At 40.9% G+C, this 24,008-nt stretch overlaps 1 protein-coding gene across 1 annotated transcript in view; it reads left to right on the plus strand.

Annotated features, from left to right (window-relative positions):
- The window catches only part of LOC139466722 (lactadherin-like), a 275,034-nt gene that overhangs the window by 65,416 nt on the left and 185,610 nt on the right, over nucleotides 1-24,008 (plus strand). Inside the window, exon 2 of the mRNA XM_071248368.1 lies at nucleotides 14,244-14,268. The gene's annotated coding sequence lies outside the window, so the exon portion shown is untranslated. The remainder of the gene's footprint in view (nucleotides 1-14,243; nucleotides 14,269-24,008) is intronic.

Genomic DNA, 24,008 nt, shown 5'->3' on the forward strand with positions numbered 1-24,008 from the left:
ATCGAAGGCAATGTCCCGTCTTGTCTGGAGGAATTAACACATAGAAAGATAGATAGAATAGAGTGTCCCGTTTAGTCTACAGGACAAGATAGATAGAGTAGAATGTCCCGTTTTGTCTACAAGACTTAATGCAGAGAAAGATAGATCGAAGGCAATGTCCCGTCTTGTCTGGAGGAATTAACACATAGAAAGATAGATAGAATAGAATGTCCCGTTTTGTCTACAAGACTTAATGCAGAGAAAGATAGGTCGAAGGCAATGTCCCGTCATGTCTGGAGGAATTAACACATAGAAAGATAGATAGAGTAGAATGTTCCGTTTTGTCTACAAGACTTAATGCAGAGAAAGATAGATCGAAGGCAATGTCCCGTCATGTCTGGAGGAATTAACACATAGAAAGATAGATAGAGTAGAATATTCCGTTTTGTCTACAAGACTTAATGCAGAGAAAGATAGATCGAAGGCAATGTCCCGTCATGTCTGGAGGAATTAACACATAGAAAGATAGATAGAGTAGAATGTTCCGTTTTGTCTACAAGACTTAATGCAGAGAAAGATAGATCGAAGGCAATGTCCCGTCATGTCTGGAGGAATTAACACATAGAAAGATAGATAGAGTAGAATGTTCCGTTTTGTCTACAAGACTTAATGCAGAGAAAGATAGATCGAAGGCAATGTCCCGTCATGTCTGGAGGAATTAAGACATAGAAAGATAGATAGAGTAGAATGTTCCGTTTTGTCTACAACACTTAATACACAGGGAGAAAGATAGCTTCAGAGAAAGATAGATCGAAGGCAATGTCCCGCAATGTCCCGTCATGTCTGGAGGAATTAACACATAGAAAGATAGATAGAAGGCAATGTCCCGTTTAGTCTACAGGACAAGATATATAGATCTGAATGTCCCGTTTTGTCTACAAAACTTAATACACAGGGAGAAAGAAAGCGGAGAATGCCCCGTTTTGTCTACAGGACAAGATATATGGATGCGAATGTCCCGTTTTGTATACATGACTTAATACATAGACATATTAATACATAAATAATTGAACATCTCCCGTTTTGTCTACATGGCTCATTGTAGAGAAAAATATGTAGCTGAAAAATTACACCTTGTCTAACCGACTTAATACATGTTAAGAGAGATATATGTATATATCGCGTCTATTCGATACTGGAAGATTAATATATGAATGTGTACCGTCATGTCTGCATCCTAAATACATGGCACGATAAATAGATGAATTTGCAGCTACCACCCTGTCTGCATGCTTATTGCATGTACAGACAAAGAGATGAACATTTCCCATCTAGTCTAAATGGACCAATTAATAAAAACAGAAGGTGATCTGTGCCAATATTCATTGATCAAGAACGGCTAAATAAAGCCACCGTGTCGACCCTGTCTATCCCGAAAGTCTACATGTCTAAAGCAGGTGGAAATAGTTTCTGTATTTTCATGTTAGTTTTTGACATTTTCGTTTTTGTTTTTTGACATTTTTATTTTAGTTTTTTGACATTTTCGTTTCACTTTTCAGCGATTCAATATCTTCTTTACACATGATTTATCACATATTTGTAAGACAAATCGTGTTAATTTGCAAAAGGTTACGATAAAAGTAAGTGAAATATCAAAATATGGAAAAACAGGCTCCATGTCCCTTGTGGGCCACCGTATGTCTGGCTTATAGCTGCGTCAGAAACCTATGGTCGATTCGAATACCAGGTTCGTCCTTATAATGTTTCTATTCCCGTCATCGTGGATTTCACCAAAGTGGTAAACGTCCGAAACCCGCATCACTTGGGGCTTTCACGTTAAACTGACACGCCCTGATATAACTGCATTTAGTCTGTTTAAGGCGGCGTCAAATACAACTCACTCATTCGGGTGTAACCTATCTGCACCGACCTGCGGCTGGCGAGGTGCATCGCCGTCAGGTGTGTTAGAGCACCCCAAGTGTTTGTATACAGCGGTAGAGTGGCGTGTTTATACTCCGCGGAAACCAGTACACTGCTTTGTTTATAGAGCAGCACAATGATAAATTTTGCCGATTCTGCTGATTTGATTAAAGGGATATTCTATTGTCTTATATTTGGTTTCATCCGCCCATTAAACAATGTGTGGCCTTTCACAAACACTCATACATACGTTATGAGCATACACTGGTGACGGAATCAGTGAATGTGTGGATGAAGTATTGAATGTGTTTGAATGTAAGTGTTAGTGAATGTGGAAGTAAGCGAGTGAGATAAGGAGTGTGGAGTGTGTGAGTAAGTTTTGTTTGTTTGTTTGTTTGTTGTTTAACGCCGCTCTCAGCAATATTCCAGCTACTCTAACTCTCGTCTATGATGTTTGTCTGTTTAATGCCGCACTCACCAATATTCCAGCTATATGACGGCGGTCAGTACATAATCGAGTCTGGACCAGACAATTCAGTGATTGACATCACGAGCATCGATCCACGCAACTGGGATACGATGACGTACATCAACCAAGTCAACGAGCCTGACCACCCGATCCTGTCAGTCGCCTCTTATGACAAGTATAGTCGCCTTTTACGACAAGCATAGTCGCCTTTTACGACAAGTATAGTCGCCTTTTACGGCAAGTATAGTCGCCTTTTACGGCAAGGATGGGTTGCTGAAGACCTATTCTACTCCCGAATGTTACCAGGTAGTGTGAGGTAGGGAATGTTTGAATGAGTAATTAAGTGAAAGCTGGAGTCTATGAATGCATCTTTATGCGGGACTAAGCCAAGCCAGACCCGGTTGAGAGTTAATTCTCCAAGATGGCTTCTCATCAAATATGGCCACTCTTTCGCGTTACCGTTGACGGCTCATGTCAGTTGACACTGAATATGAAGTCTTGTAGAGGTAATTTGACACTTACAATATTTTTACATTTCTCACTGGAATCCCAGAATGTACGTGCCAATGACTCAAGTACCAACTAAACCTGTGTATCTGGTAGCTCCATGTTTGTAGGGGGCACGGGTGGCCCAGTCGTCTAAGGCGCCGCCGCGATTCGCTGTGCAGAGTTGCGTCCCTTGGGCACGCCAGAAACCTATGATTGTGGGTTCGAATCACGGTTCGCCCCAATTATGTTTCTAGGTTAGTCAGCACCATACCCGTGCTCGTGGGTTTCACCGAAGTGGTACACGTCTGAGACCTGCATCACTTCGGGCTTTCCTCCCACATTAAGCTGACACGCCGCGATATAACTGGAATACTGTTAAAAGCGGCGTTAAACCCAACTCACTCACTCCATGTTTGTGGGGTGGTGGGGTAGCCTGGTGGTTAAAGCGTTCGCTCGTCACGCCGAAGGCCCGGGGTTCGAATCCCCACATGGGTACAATGTGTGAAGCCCAGTTCTGGTGTCTCATGACGTGGTATTGCTGGAATATTGCTAAAAGCGGCGTAAAAACAAACTCACCCACTTCCATGTTTGTGTGTCGCTGGTCCCTTGTGGTGGAAATCGCTGCTCAGGTAAAAAACAAGTTTGTCTGACCAAGAGTCGGTTGTTTACAAGCTGATCAGAAAACTAGAATAGTCCTTACCTAGGCATAAACCAACTCACTTACTCACTCACTCGCTCACACACTAGATAAATTGACGTTGACAGTATCTCAGCACAAAGAGCTATTTTTTAACAACCATAGTAAATATGAAATTGCTTTGAACTGTAACGCCGAAATTATAAGGAAACTAAATCACATATATTGCATGTAATATTGCACGTTATTACTTAAAATCGGTTTCAAAGAACTTCGGGACAAGAAGCACCTGCACGAACATATTGCTGACCGCAGCATCTACTTCAAAGTTAGGGACCGCCTCAGTGGTGTAGCGGATAGAGCGTCTGCCCGAAAAGCGGAAGGTCGGTGGTTCGATCCCTGGCCGCGTCATAGTAAGACGTTAAAAGATGGTACTTGATTTTACCCTGCCTTGCGTTGCACTGAGAGGCTAAAACAAGGACTGGTCGGCTCGGAGTGCTGTGTCATAGTTGGGTATATATGTTAAACCGTATGGTATCTCACTGGGCTATCACTATAAAACTGGTATTAGTCCGAACCAGTACAAGCAGACACACACACATAAACACACACATACGCACGCACGCACGCACGCACGCACACAGGCACGTCGCTATAAAAGTGCCATAATCTTGAACGCGACGTTAAACCCCATTTCACCTCTCCTCACACAGACTGGGGAGTCCCCCGCATCGTCTTACATTAAACGATGATGAACAAGTCTAGCTCCGACCCGTCTGCATTCATTATATCATTAACGCTGATCAAAGGCGATCCGCCTTTGAATCCCAAACAGACCCAAATAAAAATCTTGAATGTTCTCAGTCGGTAGCCTTGTGTAGCATAACTAAACGTGCTTCGTCCCCATCCAAACGAAAAGCTTAAAAATTCCAAAAATAAGGATTAATTGATGAATAAAACTTTTAAAAATGAATTTAAACGTACGTAAATGCAGATAAGCCACTGATTAATTCAATTTCTTTCAAAATAAAAAGTGAAAATTAAAACTCCAAAGAGAGTTAGGATTTAATGACGATCATATCAATATTCATACGCTACTGTGGAGTTCGAAACCCGTCAATTGTAAGACATGATTACCCCTTAAAACATTGCTACGGCATGTTTACAACCCGTCCCCCCACCAACATCAAAGACTGCACTAAGTTCACCGGGTGCAAAGACATGGACAAGGTCACCGTTAAGGTCATATACAAGTTCCGGTCACGTGACCAAGCACCTGCTGAAGGGATGTTTGTGTACGGTACATATCAAATTGTTTTGATCTCACCGTGGAACATTTGGCAAATTATTCAACGTGGAAGTAATTTGCGTGATGATTGATGCTTCGGGTTGATGAAGCTGGTCTTTTTTGCATGATGCTGAGACGTTGCTTGTGTGATTAGGCCATTCTTGAAACAAAATGTCTTTGAATCTTCACGTCTTTCGAGTTAGCATTCTTTGAAATTGTTAAGAGATAAAACGTGTTCATTCTTGCTCGTGTAACACGGGAAGAAGTAAGAAATTGCGGGTCTCGGTCGTTGTTTGATCGTTAGTCTAATGACCCCTCGAAGTCGGTGTTTAACTGTTTTAAGCCATATTGTACACATATGAAGATTTTAGTATTAACAAAACCAAAAACACATGCAGCTTGGATGTGGGTTAATTCTTAAACATTTCCCAGGGCACTTTTTCCAAATATAACCAAATCTGAAATAAACACCTGTCAAAGCACGGGCAGCACGATCTGAGCACGGATATCTCGCCATGCCTCAGTGACGAAGTGCGTGGTGCACGTGAAATGTGTTCGCAAAGCCTTTTCCATGTGCCCTTAGCGATTTCTTGATTGTTTGTTGTTCAACGCCGCACTCAGCAATATTCCAGCCATATGACGAGGGTCTGTAAATAATCGAGTCTGGAACAGACAATCCAGTGCTTGACATCATGAGCATCGATCCACGCAATTGGGATACGATGACATACATAAACCAACTCAGCGAGCGTAATCGCCCGATCCCGTTAGTCGCCTCCAACGACAAGCATAGTTGCCTTTTACGAAAAGCATGAGTTGCTGAAGACCTATTCTACCCCGGATCCTCGCGGGTCTAGCGCTTTCTTGGCAGGTTGGGAAACGAGTTGTAAGTATACATATGCAAGTTCTGGAGGACCAACTAATTGTTTGTTGTTTAATGCCGCACTCAGCAATATTCCAGCTATATGACGGCGTTCTGTAAATAATCGAGTCAGGACCTGACAATCCAGTGACTGACACCATGAGCATCGGTGTTCGCAAGTGGGATACGATGACATGCATCAACCGAATCAGCGAGCCTGACCACCCGATCCATTTCTCCGCCTCTTACGACCAGCATGTGATGGCGCGAGTGTTTTACTCACAAGGTGCATGCACGGGTGGCCCAGTCGTCTGAGGCGCGGCAATTCGATTTGCAGAGTTGCGTCCCTTAGGCATGCCAGAAAAAATACGATCGTTTGTTCCAGTACCGGTTCGAATCCCAATTATGTTTCTAGGTTTGTCAGCACCATACCTTTGCTCGTGGGTTTCACCAAAGTGGTAAACCTTTCTGCCTTGCATCACTTCGGGCTTTCCTCCCAAATCAAGCTGTCACGTCGTGATATGACTGGACCATTGTTTAAGGCGGCGTTAAACCCAACTCACCCATCCTTCTATGAGTGCGTATGTTTGTCATTAACTCCTTGAGTTGAAGTGAGTGAGTGAGTTAGGTTTACTCGACTTTGAACACTAAATGTCAGTTATCACGAGGCTTGCATTTGGTGTATGGTCATAATTTTACTCTCCCTCATGGCTGCTCCAAGAAGAGTCGCTATATGGTTGAAATAACGCCGTTAAAGTGACGTTAAATTTTACCTCCCTCCCTCACTCCTCCAAGAAGAAAACGCTATCAAAACAGTTGTATTGTCAGTTTATACGATATAAAACCGCAAGAGAAAGTATATATGCACTTGAAATTTGGATTTGACCAAAAAAATACGTTTACTTATCAAAACGGCTGAGACGCGCCGTGATATAAACTGGAATACTGTTAAAAGTGGCGTTAAACCCAACTCACTCACTCCATTAACACAATCATGCCGTGTAAGCACATTAAAACCCTAGCCTGATTGGCAAATTGGCACGTGGTAACAATTCATGGCTTGAAAGACGTCCTTTTTCCCGGACTTAAACTGTCTCAGTGTCTCCAGCACGCTAAACATAGGCTTGACTGTGTGGCGTTCTACACCTAACATGAGAACGATTAAATAACAAAAATCTGTAAATAAATAGGATTTCAATTGAAAAGCTCAGTAGGTCTTTGAAACGCATGCTTGTAAAGAAAGCAGCTATTTAAGAGGGTGTTTTCACCTGTGATGTTCCGGAAAGGTGTGTCTGTGCAAAGTTGGGTGTCGTCGACGGTGTCGTGTTGCTATTGTTGCTGCGACGCTGTTACGTGTTGCTTGTGACGAGGTGACGTAAACATATATGCGTTCAAAGAAGAAAGCGAGATCAAATTTAATGCTTTACAGATAGTTGAAGTAAGTAGGTGTAATTCTCAAATTAACGCAGACAGTGGGGAATATCCAGTGTCTGTTTTTCAACCCGTTATACAGTAAGCGTCAACTTCAACCAAGTCTCACATTATCACACTTTCTAAGTTCTAGTAACCCTAATTGTTCATCTAATTATATATGGTAAGGGGTGTGGTAGGTTAGCCTAGCGGTTAAAGAGTTCGATGGTCACGCCGAAAGGCCCGGTTCGTTTCCCCGCATGCGTACAGTGTGAAGCCCATTTCGACCGTCGTTAACCATGCAGGAACTCGTTTAGCTGGACTGAAATATATATATATATGTGTGTGTGTGTGTGTGTGTGTGTGTGCTATGAAGTGTTGCTACAAATAGGATCACGAATCGCGAAACTCGTTGACCTTGACGATTGTTCATGTAAATGAATAGATTGTTCAGAAATATGCCCAAAATAAATAGCTTGTTGGCAGGGGTTTGGTTTGGTTTGGTTTGTTGTTTAACGCCGCGCTCAGCAATATTCCAGCTATATGACGGTGGTCTGTAAATAATCGAGTCTGGAACAGACAATCCAGTGATTGACATCATGAGCGTCGATCAAAGAAATTCGGATACGATGACATGCATCAACCAAGTCAACGAACCTGACCACCCGATCCCGTTAGCCGCCTTTTACGACAAACATAGTTGCCTTTTACGACAAGCATGGGTTGCTGAAGACCTATTCTACCCCCGGATCTTCACGGGTCTTTTTGGCAGTGGTACACAAAAGGGGTTGTTTTCTCTGAACAATACGTAACATGGTCAACAATTTCCTCATCTTGATCCGCCAATTTTATTTATTTGTTGTGCTGGACCTAAATTGATTGACAGGTGTTTGGATTGTGAGGTGTCCTAAGTGTCAGGCTTCGACCGTGACATGGGCATGTCACTCCGACCGACGCTATCAGAAGGTCAAACCTGACTCGAGGATTTAGTTAACAGGTCAATACTGAATCACAGTCACACAATTAAGTTAAAAGTTCATCAGATCACCAATTAATTTTGTCACCCGATTTTAACGTGGGTGGCAGTTCTGTAATGAAAACATCTGACCATCGGTCAGTGGCATTGCGTGATTCGGCACGTGCGACCAGCATGTGACCTTTCCCTGCCAATATCGCCACCCGCACGATCTTTGCACCTGTGCAGGTGAATCGCGATCACACACCCCTGTCTGAAAATGGCTACTCGGGGTCAGGCAGTGAACCAGTTAAGGAACATGTTTTAATTTAAAGAATTAAATTTTACATCGTTCTTGTGTCATGTCATTATGTTTGTTTGTTTGTTGTTTTAAGCCAGTAATATCCCAGATATATGACGACGGCCTAGAAATATTTTAGTCAATCCAGTGATTGACATAATGAGCATCGCCTCACGCCTCCGGGGCATGATGACACACAAGCTATTCCAACCCGCATCAACACCGTGTTCTCTTTACTTGAAATATTTTTAGTTGTTTATTTCTTCTTTTCAATAAGATCCGTGAAGATCCGGGGTAGAATAGGTCTTCAGCAGCCCATGCTTGCCGTAAAAAGCGACTATACTTGTTGTAAGAGGCGACTAACGGGATAGGGTGGTCAGGCTCGCTGACTTGGTTGATACATGTCACCGTATCCCAATTGCTTGCATCGATGTAGAGGATACTCCCATTAAAGAGTCCCCGGGCCCGGCAATGAGCGGATTAACGAGGTTACACTGTAGACGATACTCCCATTAAAGAGTTTCCCCGGCCCGGCAATGAACGGATTAACAAGGTTTCACTGAACAGGGCACTCTCATGTAAGTGTTTCCCGGCTTCACTCGACCACAGCGTCCCTAAATATTGATGCAAGTACAGTGGTGAAGTTATTAATATTTTTCATAATTAATCTTGTCAAAGTAATAACAATTTTGTGCCATTCTTTTATAATGAGGTAGATCTGCACACGGAGACATGCAGATATTGCTAAAATTAAAACCCACAATGATGTGAGTGTATTTGTTATTTTATATTAGAGTTACCTCCCTAATGGTAATATGTTTACTCCTTTAGCCAGACACGTCAGTCATTCACACTGTCCAAAAGTGCTAACATCTCGCTACACGGAAACTGGGTCAACGTTTCCCGCATAACAGTATACTACATTCTTTTTGCCAACCCCTCGACAGGCAGACCTCGCTACACAGAAACCTTTTGAGCAGTATATGTCAGAGTTATTTTCATTCTACTTGCAGATACGAAAATACAAATACATGTTCCTTACGGAATATCTACCTGTGCACGCAATTACACGTTGTTCTCTGAACACAAAGCAACGTTCATGTCCACTTGTAGGTAATGAGTGGCCGTGAGCAGTGATTCAGCACTATTTCCACAAAATCACGGTGTAGAACATAACATTGGCTCCACACTTCGCATCCATGTGGGAAATCGAACCCTGACGTTCGGCACAACGATCGAACATTATAACCACTGTACTACCCTGCCACCCCTTGTTTCCTTAAGGTAGCGAGCGAGTGAGTGACTTTACGCCACTTTAGCTATATTCCAGCAATATCACAGGGGGGGGGGGGGGGGGGGCACCAAAAATAGGTTACATATTGTTCCCATGTAGGGATTCGAACCCGGGAGTTCGGCATGACGAGAGAACACTTTAATCACTAGAATACACCACCGACCCCACCCTTAAAAGAAAGCGATCGTTGCACGACTCCTATCATAACGTACACTTACGTACGTAGCGCTGAGATTGTTTTCTAAAACAAGTCCGTGTGCACAAGGAACGTCTAATCGCCATGGCTATAAATTTCGTTTGTACTTTTATAAATGGCGGATTTACTTACGGTCGCTTTGTCAACCGAGGTGAACGAGAAAGAAAGTTAAGCAAATGCCTGCGCACTTGTAAATTATGTATGTCTCGCATAGCCAGAACCAGCATTTCTGGATGTAATAATGGCGTCTACTTCACCTGACGCACACAATGCGATTTTACAACTGCCACCATTTAAAAACACCGCTGATTACATCTCCACACGAGATCACGTGACAAGTGGTAACGATTCTTCCAAACCCTCAACAAACCCAACGATCAACTTGTCATTGTTTAGCGATGTTCCCCAGACATTCGAAACTGCCTTGATCTAATTGTGCGCATCAGTCTGAGCACAGAGCGCAGGTATCGATGACGTTGCACGCAATTATCAATGACGTTCTGCACAGAAAGGGGTCGTTAGGTCATAGGTTAACCGTTGTTATCGCACCTATCAGGCTATAACGCTTATCTTCTGGCTATTACAGGAAAAGAGATTGGAGTGATTTCTTGTGAGATTCTATCATACACTTCTAGTAAACAGTATTATGGACGGACTTTAGAAAGGTGTGTACTGATGTCGGTTTGGATTACATAGGGACATGAGTCTCATTTACTTGTGACATAAAGTTCAACCAAAAAACTAGATTTGTAAAGAGATATATGGCTCTGATAAGTGACGAAGTACTCGGAGATAAGCCAATATATGTCACACTGGGCCTCAGACATCTTATGTCACCCCTCACAGAGATGAAAGGGGGGATGAACTAGCAACACGTGCACGTGTAACTTTGGTCCAGAATATGTCAGGAATCCTGCTACAGTTTAAATTATTATTCTGAAAATATCCGGAACAGCGTGAGATTGACTGAGTGTTTGTTGTGTAACGCCGCACTCAGCAATATTCCAGCTATATGACGGCGGTCTGTATAAAATCGAGCCTGGACCAGACAATCAAGTGATTGACATCATGAGCATCGATCCACGCAATTTGGAGAACAGCGTCAGAACTGCCTGATTGTATGAATCACCACATTAGGCAAACATAATGAGTAAATACTAAACTATGCACATGTATCCAACAAATAATAAAAGACAATATTAAGACTATACAACCCCCCCCCCCCCCCCCCCCCCCTACGGTGACGTCTGAGTGTGTATGGTGGCACGACATCGCGGGGAAGGATCCAGTCCCCGCCATCTTCCCGAGGCAAGGGAGTTAACTGACTGGAAACGGGACTTTTAAAGTCAGTTAACTTCCCTGCCTCGGGAAGATGACCCCCAAACGCCAGTGCCACATTTTCACGATGTATAACTGGGCTCATTGTGTTTCATCGTACCACGACGGCCTCGCTAGGTGCTCATGCTATCAACCAATGGTTCAGCTGGCCTATTGTTTATACACTCTAAAACCAAACGTTTAGTAGAGACATGTTGAAGTGCTTGTTCCTAAACGCTAGTGTATATCTTACGTCACTGGTGCATAATAATCACCACAGTTTGCCATACAGCTAACACACACATGTGCATTCATAAATGCACACCCGTTTGTTCTTTTTCACACCACAAACAAGTTTTTAGTACAGACATGTTGAAGTGTTTGTTCCTGGACGCTAATGCATATTTTATGTCACTGGTGTAAAACAAGTTTGAGATACAAGATACACAAGGGTCTCTATAGGTGTTGTGGACGGTGGCGTAAAACAACATTCCACATTCATCTAAAATATATTTTGTTTTGTTTGATTTTTGAAGCCATCATTAATACTATGAGCATCGTCCCGCGTCGTCGGGGCACCGAGCACTGAGCCTAACCACCCAATTTATTTCGTCGCCTCTTGCGGCAGGCGTAGTTCGTCGGGTACCAAATCTTACCCGTTTTGCTATATCTTACAGGATTAAATTTAGGACGAAGTTATATATACCCGAACAAGACATGTCACAAAAGAATATTTTAAGAAAAGTAGCAAGATTGCGTCATCAACAAAAGCGCAACACGTACAAGATAAAATGGTTCATGTGTGGCGAGTGGGTCTCCAATTCACGGCCCTGCCCGGGTAAGTGATCGGTTCCAAGTTACCCGGATTTCACCGTGTTTGTCCTATAAGCCTCCTATTTACCACGGGGAGCTTAGAGAGTGAACCAGTGCATTTTGTGATACATGCAGTTCACACTGAAAGCTATTTTCACAGTTAACCCTTTCAACGTAAAACAGCTTCACGAGTTGATAAGAGATTTAGTTTTTATAGCGGTTTCATTTACCGCCTCTGTGGTCTAGTGGTAGAGCATCCGCCCGGAGAGCGGAAGGTCCGGGGTTCGATCCCCGGCAGCGTCATACCAAAAGACATTAAAAGATGGTACTTAAGGGGCTTAAACAAGGACTGGTCGGCTCGGAGTCATATACTGTGTCTGAGTGGGGTATTCATGTTAAACTGCGGCATGGTATCTCAATGAGCTAGCACTATAAATCGGCATCAGTCCGGTCTAGAACAAGCAGCCACACACACACACACACACACACACACGTGCATGCACGTCGCTATATAAGTGCAATAATCTTGGACGCGACGTTATACCCCATTTCACCTCACCTCACCTTATTACTACACCTAACGGATGCTGGTCGAACACGTCCACTGCTTTTGATGAAACCCACTTCTACAGCACGCCAGAAACCAGTTATCTTGGGTTCGAATCCGGTTCGCCCCAATTATATTTCTAGGTTTGTCAGCACCATACCCGTGCTCGTGGAATTTACCGAAGTGGTAAACGTCTGAGACCTGCATCACTTCGGGCTTTCATCCCACATTAAGCTGACATGCCGTAATCTAACCGGAATACTGTTAAAAGCAGCGTTAAACCCAACTCACTCACACACTCTATAGCGCGGACAGTTTTGAGTTTTGGCGCGTTATACTACTGGGCCATCATATTTTGCTTGCTAAGAGATTAACGAAAAGAAAACCTGTCGAGTGTGAAAATAGGTTTTATTTGAAGCGCCCGTGAAATCCTTATACATAATGAATCATTCAGTTTGCCATGGAAGCCGTGGGTTGTGTTAAACAACAACCAACCAAACAAACAAACAAACAAACAGCATTCACCCCGAGGAAATCCCGGGTTATAAATATCAAAACTGGTTCCATTGGCCCCGTTTCACAAATCGATCGTTACAGTACGACTGTCGCAAGTCTATATTAAACTATAGGAGTTACGATAGTCGTAGCGCTACAAAAGCATCATAAGTCTATGTTAAACTATAGGAGTTACGATAGTCGTAGCGCTACAAGCATCATAAGTCTATGTTAAACTATAGGAGTTACGATCATGGTAGCGCTACAAGCATCATAAGTCTATGTTAAACTATAGGAGTTACGATCATGGTAGCGCTACGATCACTTTCTGAAACTGGGCCCTGGGTTCGACAGCGTGGATCGTTGCTCACAATATCAATCACTGGTTTGTCTGGTCCAGACTCGATTATTTACAGGTCGATATCATACAGTTTGAATATTGCTGAGTGTTGCGTAAAACAACACACAAACCAAACAGGCGATTAACGCCACTAGTGAGTGAGTGGTTAGGTTCAACTGTAGTTCGATAGATAATAAAAAGAGTTGTTCTACTTGTTTCAATAATTATTTAAGGTCTTTAAAAATATATCTGGGCTCGGCAAGTTTAAATTTACATGATATTAATTATCGTATAATTTAAAAATGTATTATGTTAATAATGGTCAATCAGTATTATACACACCAGTGCGGAAAATTTGCATCCATGCAGATATTTAACTGTGCGCCAAACTATGTAGGGTTAATTAATCTAAATGTACAGTCACACAATGGACGTCCAAGTTGCACTTCAGTGTGACGTTCCTCACTAGTGCACATACCGCCCCCGCAGTGACGTCTCAATCGGCATAGTTCTTATTAATGCACGACATGACAACAAACCAATGTTGTGTTCACGACATGCTGACACGGCGAATGACGTTGATGTATTTGAGTGAATTACAGTTATACTTATTTCATAAAAAGAAAATATTATTTTTTTGTTCCGGAAAACTATTTCAGGATGTATGGAATCATTGTGAAACCCAATTCTTGCCTTGCGTAAACGATATACGTACAGCGGAAACACAGTCATTTATTGTCGCTCAGTAATCATTTTAAAGAAAACTTTATACAGGGAAGAATGCCGGGTCTTTGAGTGTTTCAATTATACTCAGTTTAAGTTCAGTATTCATAACATTAGTAATTATAGATGTGAGTTATAAGATATCTTTATATTGATATAAGTTGACTTATATCATTAAAAATAATGTTACGTCTTTCGTTTGTTTCAGAATCAAGAAATGGCAAAAAGATAAGGTAGGTTTAGTTTGGTTTTAACGCCGCAATATTCCAGGATTATTTGACAAAGAACTCGAAATCATACGCGCATTCTGATTGGTTTGTCGTATTTTCGCACATAACATTCATCGATAGGGGGACGGGTCTTCTTGCAGGTTACGGAAAGGGGCGAGTTGTGACGAATGGTTTGATAGCCTCACGGATACAAGTAGCGAAGTCTAGGTCCCGGGTCCGATATTGCTGGCATATTGTTAACAGCGGCGTAAAACCACACTCACTCCTTGGGGTGGGTGTGTGGTGGTGTCTGGGAATTTGTCTGAGATTAGATATTGTGTTACTTACAGCTGCAAAACCTGATATTTTTTAAATTAAAACAATGAGCCTGAATTCTTTTTAACGAAAGGCACGTTGTAATTATGTAATTTCGGACCCGTGAAGATCCGGGGTAGAATAGGTCTTCATCAACCCATGCTTTCCGTAAAAGGCGACTATGCTTGTCGTAAGAGGCGACTAACGGGATCGGGTGGTCAGGCTCAATGATTTGGTTGATACATGCCATCGTATCATAATTGCGTGGATCGATGCTCATGATATTAATCACTGGATTGTCTTATTTTTATTTTAGATTATTTACTGTTATATATCTGGAATATTGTTTAGTGCAGCGTAAAACAATAAACAAAAAAATGTGTAATTTTGTAGCAGACTAGTTCTTTTTTTTTTTAACCGTCTGAAGCATACTATTTTTCAAGAATATTTTGGAACAATTTATTTTTTCGATAAAATCCCAGAGTCTCCCCAGAATATCAAATGGTCGGTCCCTTAGCCCTACATTGACTGTCTTGTATCAGTAGCAGATAGCTTTCTCGCTATTGATGTGTTCCAGATGCGTGGACAACTACATGTATGTTACACTGTTCAAGATAACATCAACAAAATATTTGAATTAATTATATTGTAAAAGCGAATCACTGCTGATGAGGGGCATTCGGGTAGCCTAGTGGTTAAAGCGTTCGCTCGTCACGCCGAAGACCCGGGTTCGATTCCCGACATGGGTACAATGTGTGAAGCCAATTTCTGGTGTCCCCCCGCCGTGATATTGCTGGAATATTGCTAAAAGCGGTGTAAAACCATACTCACTCACTCATTCACTCTGCTGATGAAGATGCTGATGATGCGTGGGTAAGTTACGGGGCGCCATGCACTGAAGATAAAAATACGCCCATAGCACAAAGATCCCTGAGATGGGTGCACCAGTTGCCATGATCACGGGATAAGTTAATTGTCCATGAGCTGGAAACTAGTTTGGAGTCTGAACAATGAAAGATCTCTGCAATGACCTTGGTTCCTTTCATCTTTCACCGTGCCTAAAACTCACAACAGCTGAAGAAATATTTCAGGTTTAAGGTTTGATTGATTGTGGGACTTGAGCCTGATAGACATCTCATGGCTGTATATACCAGCGCACTCACGTGTATAACAACCGTCAGGGTACACCTGAACGTAGAGTCTAAACCTACAGTCTGTCTACAAACTTGTCCAGACAGTCTCCCAGACCATAGAAAATGAATTTAAAAAGAAAACCAACTCAAGTCTAGAATGATTTCGCAAGTCTAGATTGCCTCAGCTCTAGCATTAAGCATTGTTCTGGGCTCCATTTGGATTATATTTTTTAATTTTTTAATTTTTTTAATAGATAAGATAACATTGTTTCTGGGACTACATGTTAGATTATCCTGGGCCTTTTCAGGGGTTTGTAGTTTTATAAATGGGTTCACGGATCCGCCTGCCCGGAGTACGAAGGTCGGTGGTTCGATCCCATTCTGCGTCATACTTAAAGATGTTAAACTTGGTGTTACCCTGCCTGGCGTTCGGCATTAAGAGATAAAAAAGGACTGTCGGTTCGGAATATTACTGTGTTTGAGTGGGGTATTCTTGTTTAACTGTAGCATGGAATCTCAAAGGCTAGCAATATAAATCCGATATCAATCTGGACTAGTACAGGCAGACACACGCACGCCATATAAGTGCAATAATTTTGAACGCGCCCTTAAAGCCCATTTCACCTCACTCTTAATTTCACAAATGTGGATTATATATATATATATATATAAAATAAATAAAATAAATAAATAAATAAATAAAAGGACAGTCACTATTCACTCCCGCCAAGTCTGAACATATTTTGGGCGTCGGGGAAACCCAGTGGTTTAAGCGTTCGCTCTTCACGCCGAAGATCCAGGTTCGATTCCTCACAAGGGTACTATGTGTCTAGCCCATTTCTGGTCTTCCCCGCCGTGATTTTGCTGGAATAATGCTAAAAGAGGCGTAAAAATATACTCACTCACTGAACATATATCTCTTAAGCATATAAAAGTGTCGTAGCCATAGGCCCATTTACTGTAAAATAGTGGGATAATAGATATATATATTTATATTATAGCGAGCGAGCGAGTATGGTTTTACGCCGCTTTTAGCAATATTCGAGCAATATCACGACGGGGGACACCAGAAATAGGCTTCACACATTGTACCCATGTCGGGAATCGAACCCGGGTCTTCGGCGTGACGAGCGAATGCTTAACCACTAGGCTACCCGACCGCCCATTTATATTATACAAATTGTTACCGTTGCTTCCTGCTTCCGGTGTATTTCGCTTTAATACGTGTTAACCTATAATGTATCTTTAGTGACTTAATAACGTATTGTTTTGCAATTTTATTTAATACGTTCCGTTATTTTTCTCTAAACCATTTTGTTCCTAAACTCTTTGTGCTGTGACGGTCTCGATCAAAGATTTAAAAAAATAATCAACTTGCTGTTTTCATGGGTACATACGAAGGAAATAAAAAGGAAATTCTTTAATTTTTTTTATATGGACCACCTCTGTCTGGCTTCTGGTCAGATTTTTACCCTCTTGGTGCCACGGTACATATATGGTCCCCTCACTTTTCACACCCTCATATTGTTCCACGGGACTATGTATGGTCCCGTGAAAATGTCCCGATTCAACTGTGAATTAAGATGTCAAACACTGAATGCACGAAATCAAAATTATAACCATCATCACCCTAATCATCTCAGCTTTAATATCGTGTAACTCATATTGTATACAATGCTACGGATTGCGAAATATGGTGAGATTAGTAAAGTGTTTACCGCTCTTCTCGACCTTTTTCTGCCATGTTGAATTTCACGGGAATGACGGCGACATTTTTATTATGCACCCATGCCACATACACGGAAATATTAGATCTATAACATCAGCCTGCCAATTTGAAAAAGAAATTGATCAGACGGGTCAGTAATATTTACTTTTCCCCACAACACAGCTATTGGCGTAAGACTACAAACATTATATCCGCAACGAAAGTTTTTTGTTCAAGTATTGCATATTTTTATCGCCCGTGTCATGGCGATTTCGCACGGCTCTAGAGACGAAACGGCAGGGCAGGTTGTCTTTCTGTTCATGATGCTGATTTACAGAAAAAAAAATCAATTCTAAGATATGGAAAGATAGCTATGATCGTTAATATAAAGGTGGCATAGTGTATATTTATGGGCAGGAAGTTCATGATCAAAACATAACGTTGAATGACCAAGCCCGAAGTGATCGACAGCTAGGGCACGTTCGCATCATAGCTGTGCCGCTTTCTTGTCTACCAGTTGTCTTTCATGCTCGCCCGTTTCGACAAATAACTGCTGTTTTTTTCGTATGAAATGACTAAGAGTCATGTGTGATTGCTCAAACTACCTGACAGCGTGAATGAATTGCACTAACCGTTTGGCATTTTGTCGCAAAAGATTTCAAAAGTGTGCCCACGACATCTAACGTGAGTCGACGCCATATTGTAAACAAATTGTGTCAAGGTCGGTTTCACATGTGGTAGGTCGACCCCCGTTTCTGTCGACGGTACACGCGATACAAACATAATACAACTACTGAACACATCAACATATCTTCTACAATGATGGCACCAATACCTTTATGCATTTGGGTTAACCGCTTATGGATACGCTGTGCTGAAATGTTCGATTTCGATTTCTTTTTCCTTTCATTGAAACTATGACAATGGCGCTCTGATTGGCTTGCTGAAATAGTATTTTCCGTGAGTCGAATGTACATGGATCCTGCAGTAATTGTAGAAGATAATTGATAACCAATTGTGTATGCATATATAACATCAACTACACATTACTAATCTCCTCAGAAAATAAATTGAATATATCATCATAAAACGACAGCTCGTATTTCCAACATTCTGCCATATTAGATTTACAAATTATTGATGTACACTGTACCCTCGATTAACTTATGATAATCTATTGCAAGTCTTCAACTCTTGTTTGATATGTTATCTGAAATGTCAGCAAACTCAGTAAACTCTTTTTTTCGTTACAATTTGCAACTTTATTCGGTCGGTGATTTCCCGCCACTGTGGATTTGTCGTCTGGACAGGTGCGCGTGATTTGACCACGCGCGCGCGTTATGACGTAGATGACGTCACATCATGGATACACGTATCACTTGACTAACACTGGCAGAATATTTGGCGCAATTTTTTCAAATTTTGGTATGATGACATGTGGTTTTCACACCTGTTTGAAGGCTTGATATTCCAAGAAAATAATGTGCATATAGTTGAGTAAGGGAATGGAATGGTTTACAGTGATAAAGCTGTCAAAATGTACCCAATATTAAACAACCTAGATTTTTAACATTTTAGCTCCATCTATTAGAATATCCAATGGTTCAGTTTATAACAACTAAGTAATCAGATCTACTCACAATATATAGATAATTGATTTTTGAAAGACAAACTGTTTTCAGTGCAAATGGGGTATCGTTTTGATAGTATATATAGTAATATTTATGTATTTTTCACTCTCCATTATCTAAATTATCAAATACTTTGATCAGGGATAGTGGTATTACTTTGTTTTGTATCCCTAGTATGAAATAGATCTTTAAAAAATACATACTTTTTTAAGAGCAAAATCAAAGCATTCTTGTGGTTCTTTTTTCACCATTTTAATTTGTATATCTTCCCTCCAAGCTGTAGTTTATCTAGGCCGAAAGAAAAAAAAAGAAAAGAAAAAATAACTGAAAACCATTTATTTAAAGATTTTGCTGGTTACATTTTTGAAGTTCAATACAAAGAATATATTTTTCCTTTTATGACAAATAATTCCATTATTTTCATTGACTTACGATCATTATTAATTTCAAACTTTTCCTTCAGTAGAATGGGATGGAATGGGAAACTGTACTGAAAATAAACGTATGTCTTTAAATGTACATGCAAATACCTAGGTGTAAATGCACTTCTAAAGTCGTATTTATAAATCAATATGAAAGAAAAAGGTGTATTTCATGGACTGGTCAAACAAGTATGTTTTGAGCAAAGGTCTAAGTAAGGCAGCCAAGTGCGAAATACTAGCTGAGACGAGGATGCAGAGCTCCAGATAAGCTTTTGGTGTTGTGGGTATTTTACCAATGCATTTTAAAATCATTGGGTATCAGTAATTCTACCTGCGTATTCAAATTTCTGTTACCCACTAGTTTTTACACATGTGGGTATTAAAGTTAAATATTTAAAAACACTATTCATCTAGTCCCTGCAAACTGGTGTTGTGTGGGTTCGAGAGCTTTATCGGGCTCAAAAATACCACGATACTTCCACAAGAAAGTGTGATGGCAAATGATCATGATGTAATTGTCATCGTGGAGTTTGGCAAGGTTGACGGAATGCCCCTTTATAATTTCAAAATAAGTTGCTGATTTGCTAATCGAATACGCAGGGTTACTTCACAATATTTTGACGATACGCACAAGTTTTATTTTTGTAGCGTATCTGTAATGTTCGTTGCGTATTTGATACGCTTGGATTATATTTTACTGTGTATTTCTGCATTTCTTATGCGTATTTCACGCAGATACGCAGCTTATCTGGAGCTCTGAGGATATATGTTTTCTAGTGGTCATAGTGGAACAAATTTGCCCCACCCTGACTATAAATAGCCCGCAAGGTGGCGGTGTTTCTCCGTGTGCGAAATACGCATCAGTCGGAAAGCGCACGTTAAATCTCCAAAGTAAGTAAGTAAGCGGTGTTTCAGTTTCGAACAATGACTGACAATGTAAACACAACCGAGTGTCGGGAGAAGCTTTTTGATAACCATTCGGGAACAAGATCACCATTGACCGTCAAACTTCGTATCAACTTGAATGACAAACAATGGATACAACAAATGGCTCCATATCAAGATATAAGTCAATAAATTTTCTGAATCGATCGTGTTTGACGTCTGCATCAATCACAGTGGGCGGAGCTTATTTACGCTTGCGCTATAAATAGCAAAGCACATGGTCATGTGTACATGTGACACATTCAATGTATTTGTGGTCAAAGTGTATTGTGTTGTATATTTTTTACGGCAGAACATCGGTTTCGGTTAATGTAACAGTAACGATACTTAAATACGAAATTGACAACACGATTCTTTCAGTTCAATCCGAAAATTACAGATATTTGTTTAATTTTGGTCATTTGCATTCCACATTTAGATTTGTGCCACACAGTAATCAGTGTATATTCATAAAACTGAAATTATTACAGAGATTTTTCAACTAGTTTTTAGGAAGGGGCCTAATTTGAAGCACCAGAAGTTGCGCCAATATTTCTCAGCTTGACTACAATAGATGAATATGTCACGTGTATCAACATAACAATGCACATAAGCAACTGGTAAATAAGTAACTGAATATACTTAATGTTTTGACCTACATAAGGCGTATCCAGATAATATTGTACTTACGATAAACGAAAACTCCAATACACATATTCCAAGACATCTTTAATTATGAATGTCCTTTTCCTACACAGAATTTTCACACACAAAATTGAATTTGATCATTAGATCCACACTTGTCCCATGTATTTCTTGTTCGGGTTATTTGGATAAACTTTATACACAAGTTTTAAAATACAATCTGGGAACCCTTTTCCGTTTAGTCCACACCAATACTTCATCTACTGCAACGTTTAATATCCGTTTCTTCAAGTCCAAGTAGCTGCGATCTCTCCGAAGACTTCGTTTATTTAGCTCAGTCCAGAAGCAATGTGTTCGAATCGACGAATTTCTGCAACATGGTGGCCGCACCATTACCTAACTGCGATTGCCTGTGCCGTGTCACGCATGGTTGACAAAAGAAGTGTGAACATACATATTCGGCTTTATCTGGTTCCACAATGAAATCTCGCTGTGACACTGATTCACTACTCCCAAGAATCGGCACTGAATTTGTCAAAGTTTCTGTTGCACTTGCAAGGGCGGGAAGAGAGGCGCCATCTTGTCGATTCAAGTTGTGAATCGGAATGATGTCATCTTGAATTGGAACTTTCTCCACGATAAAGTCACCAATGTCATAATCGAAATGACCAAAGGCTCCCTGATTATCTCGAACAACTCTTCGTCAAATTAGGCTTCACGTGAAATAGTTTTGTTGCTCATACTGAAGACAAGCGAAATTGCCAGTTTTAATTGCAAGTTCTTGACAGTTGTAAGCAGCAATTGACTCGATGCGCTCATGAGGCGTGGTTGCTAGGAGATCGCGTATTCAGAAAGGGAAAAACAAAAAGTTTTAGAAAGTAATAAAATAAATCGGCAGTGCAATGAAAAAGTACCTAAAAGTGCAAATTAATTTATTAATTCATCCCAAGGTCGTAACCCTGATCACTTGGTGGGTATTTGGAAGGAATCTTTGCGATGACGCCGTGAATGAGGCCGTGTGTATAACATTGTTGAATTAAACTGACCAGGAAGGTTGTTGAGGCACATTATGACAGATGCGCCAGCGACCTGAATGTAAGCTTGATAAAATAATGTTGAAACCCATTTTCACGCACATGACAGAATTAATGTGAACAAATATTTATTTGAACATCGTTTCGAAGTCTGTGAGGCTGTCCGTATTTTAATATTTTTATTTCCATTCCGACGTGAAATTATATAATGTTTTCGTGTCTTAATTTTGCTACCGCTGTGGAACATTGCGCACAGATCTAATAAAAGAAATACTACTAGATCTACCATTGCACCGTCATAAAAGAACCAGGTCAGCTTTATCCTTGTTCCGTTGTTTATTAAAAATTCGCTTCTAAAGCAAAGCGAATCGATCTACATCATCAATTAATTCATAGACTAGATTCTAGTACCAAGTATCTAAACTTCTTTTTTTAAATGTCATAAAATAACTTACACAATTATTGAAAGACATTTTTGATAAGTAATATATTTTATTTCGTCCGCCCGCTCGCTGGTTAGTTTAGGCTTGAGGGGAGAAACACATACAAAAAATATGGATGGCCTTATGCAAATGACACTTGGCATGCCGAAATTGGGATCTGGGTCACTGGGACCCGCCAAGTTTCACTGATCGAGTTACTTCGGCACGAGGAGCTTCATCGGACAAGTGTGACTTTGCCAAATTGTCACGGAAACGACCAAAAACTACTTTGAAAATATTTTTTACCATTTCCAGGTTTTTTCACACGATCGTTGTCATCCAGATTCCAGATGAGGCAAGACGAACACGACAAAGAAAAACACTGTTGAAATCACCGATTGCTGTATATATTGTGAGAAATTCTATTTATAAACTGCAGATATACCGTACACCACAGGATAACGATTGGTGCCCCAACACATATTATGTCTTTTGTTCAAATTCCACTGCTCATACAAACGCATTTCGTTCTCGTCCAGACCCGTGAAGATTCCGGGGTAGAATAGGTCTTCAGCAACCCATGCTTGCCGTAAAAGGTGACTATGCTTGTCGTAAAAGGCGACTAACGGGATCGGGTGGTCAGGCTCGCTGACTTGGTTGATGCATGTCATCGATCCCAATTGCGTGGATCGATGCTCATGATATCAATCACTGGATTGTCTGGTCCAGACTCGATTATTTACAGACCGCCGTCATATAGCTGGAATATTGCTGAGTGCGGCGTTAAACAACAAACCAACCAACCAACCAACGTTCTCGTCCAGAGATCTAGAATATAGCTCAGAACGAGAACATCTATAATTTCCATGTTGGAATGCGTTGGACAAATCGTGGTCATTCCGCCGTATCATTTTATGAAGATGTGAAGAGGACATGGCAGGTAGGTTTTGAAACCAAAGACCTACGCTTTTGTTGAAAAGTCTTGGAATCGTTTGATAGATATGTATTACCATTAAAACTTACGTCTTTGTTGTCAAAAGGTTCACGTGGGTGAGTTTTAACATGACGTCACCCGTTTACGCATTAACCAATGAAACGTGTGTGTTATCATGACGTCATATTCACCTGTCAGATCACTCGTATAAGCTCCGCCCACTATTGTGCGTTAGTTCCTACCGCAGATGCCCTTTTAAGCACATGAACTGTATGTACATTGAAAAACTACTTTAATAAACTGACATAATCTTTGAAACAGTCTGCGTATGAACAATCACGACCACTTCCGTCAATTTTGTTTTGACGTCAAAAACACGGACAATTTCATCGGGATTTTTTATCGGTAAATATAACTCACGGAAAATGTTCAGTGAATGTGTGCTTCAACATGAATGTCATACGTCTATCACTGTTAGGACATGTACTTGCCAATGATATGAATTATTAGGGCATTTAGATTTCAAACAAGGGCGCTTACTTTGTGTGCAATTCTGCGGTATAAGTTACGTTTTTTGTAAATATTTCCGCAATCGG

This window comes from Haliotis cracherodii, unplaced genomic scaffold (assembly GCF_022045235.1).
Source record: "Haliotis cracherodii isolate W230 unplaced genomic scaffold, xgHalCrac1.p SCAF_19, whole genome shotgun sequence".
Lineage (NCBI taxonomy): Eukaryota > Metazoa > Mollusca > Gastropoda > Lepetellida > Haliotidae > Haliotis > Haliotis cracherodii.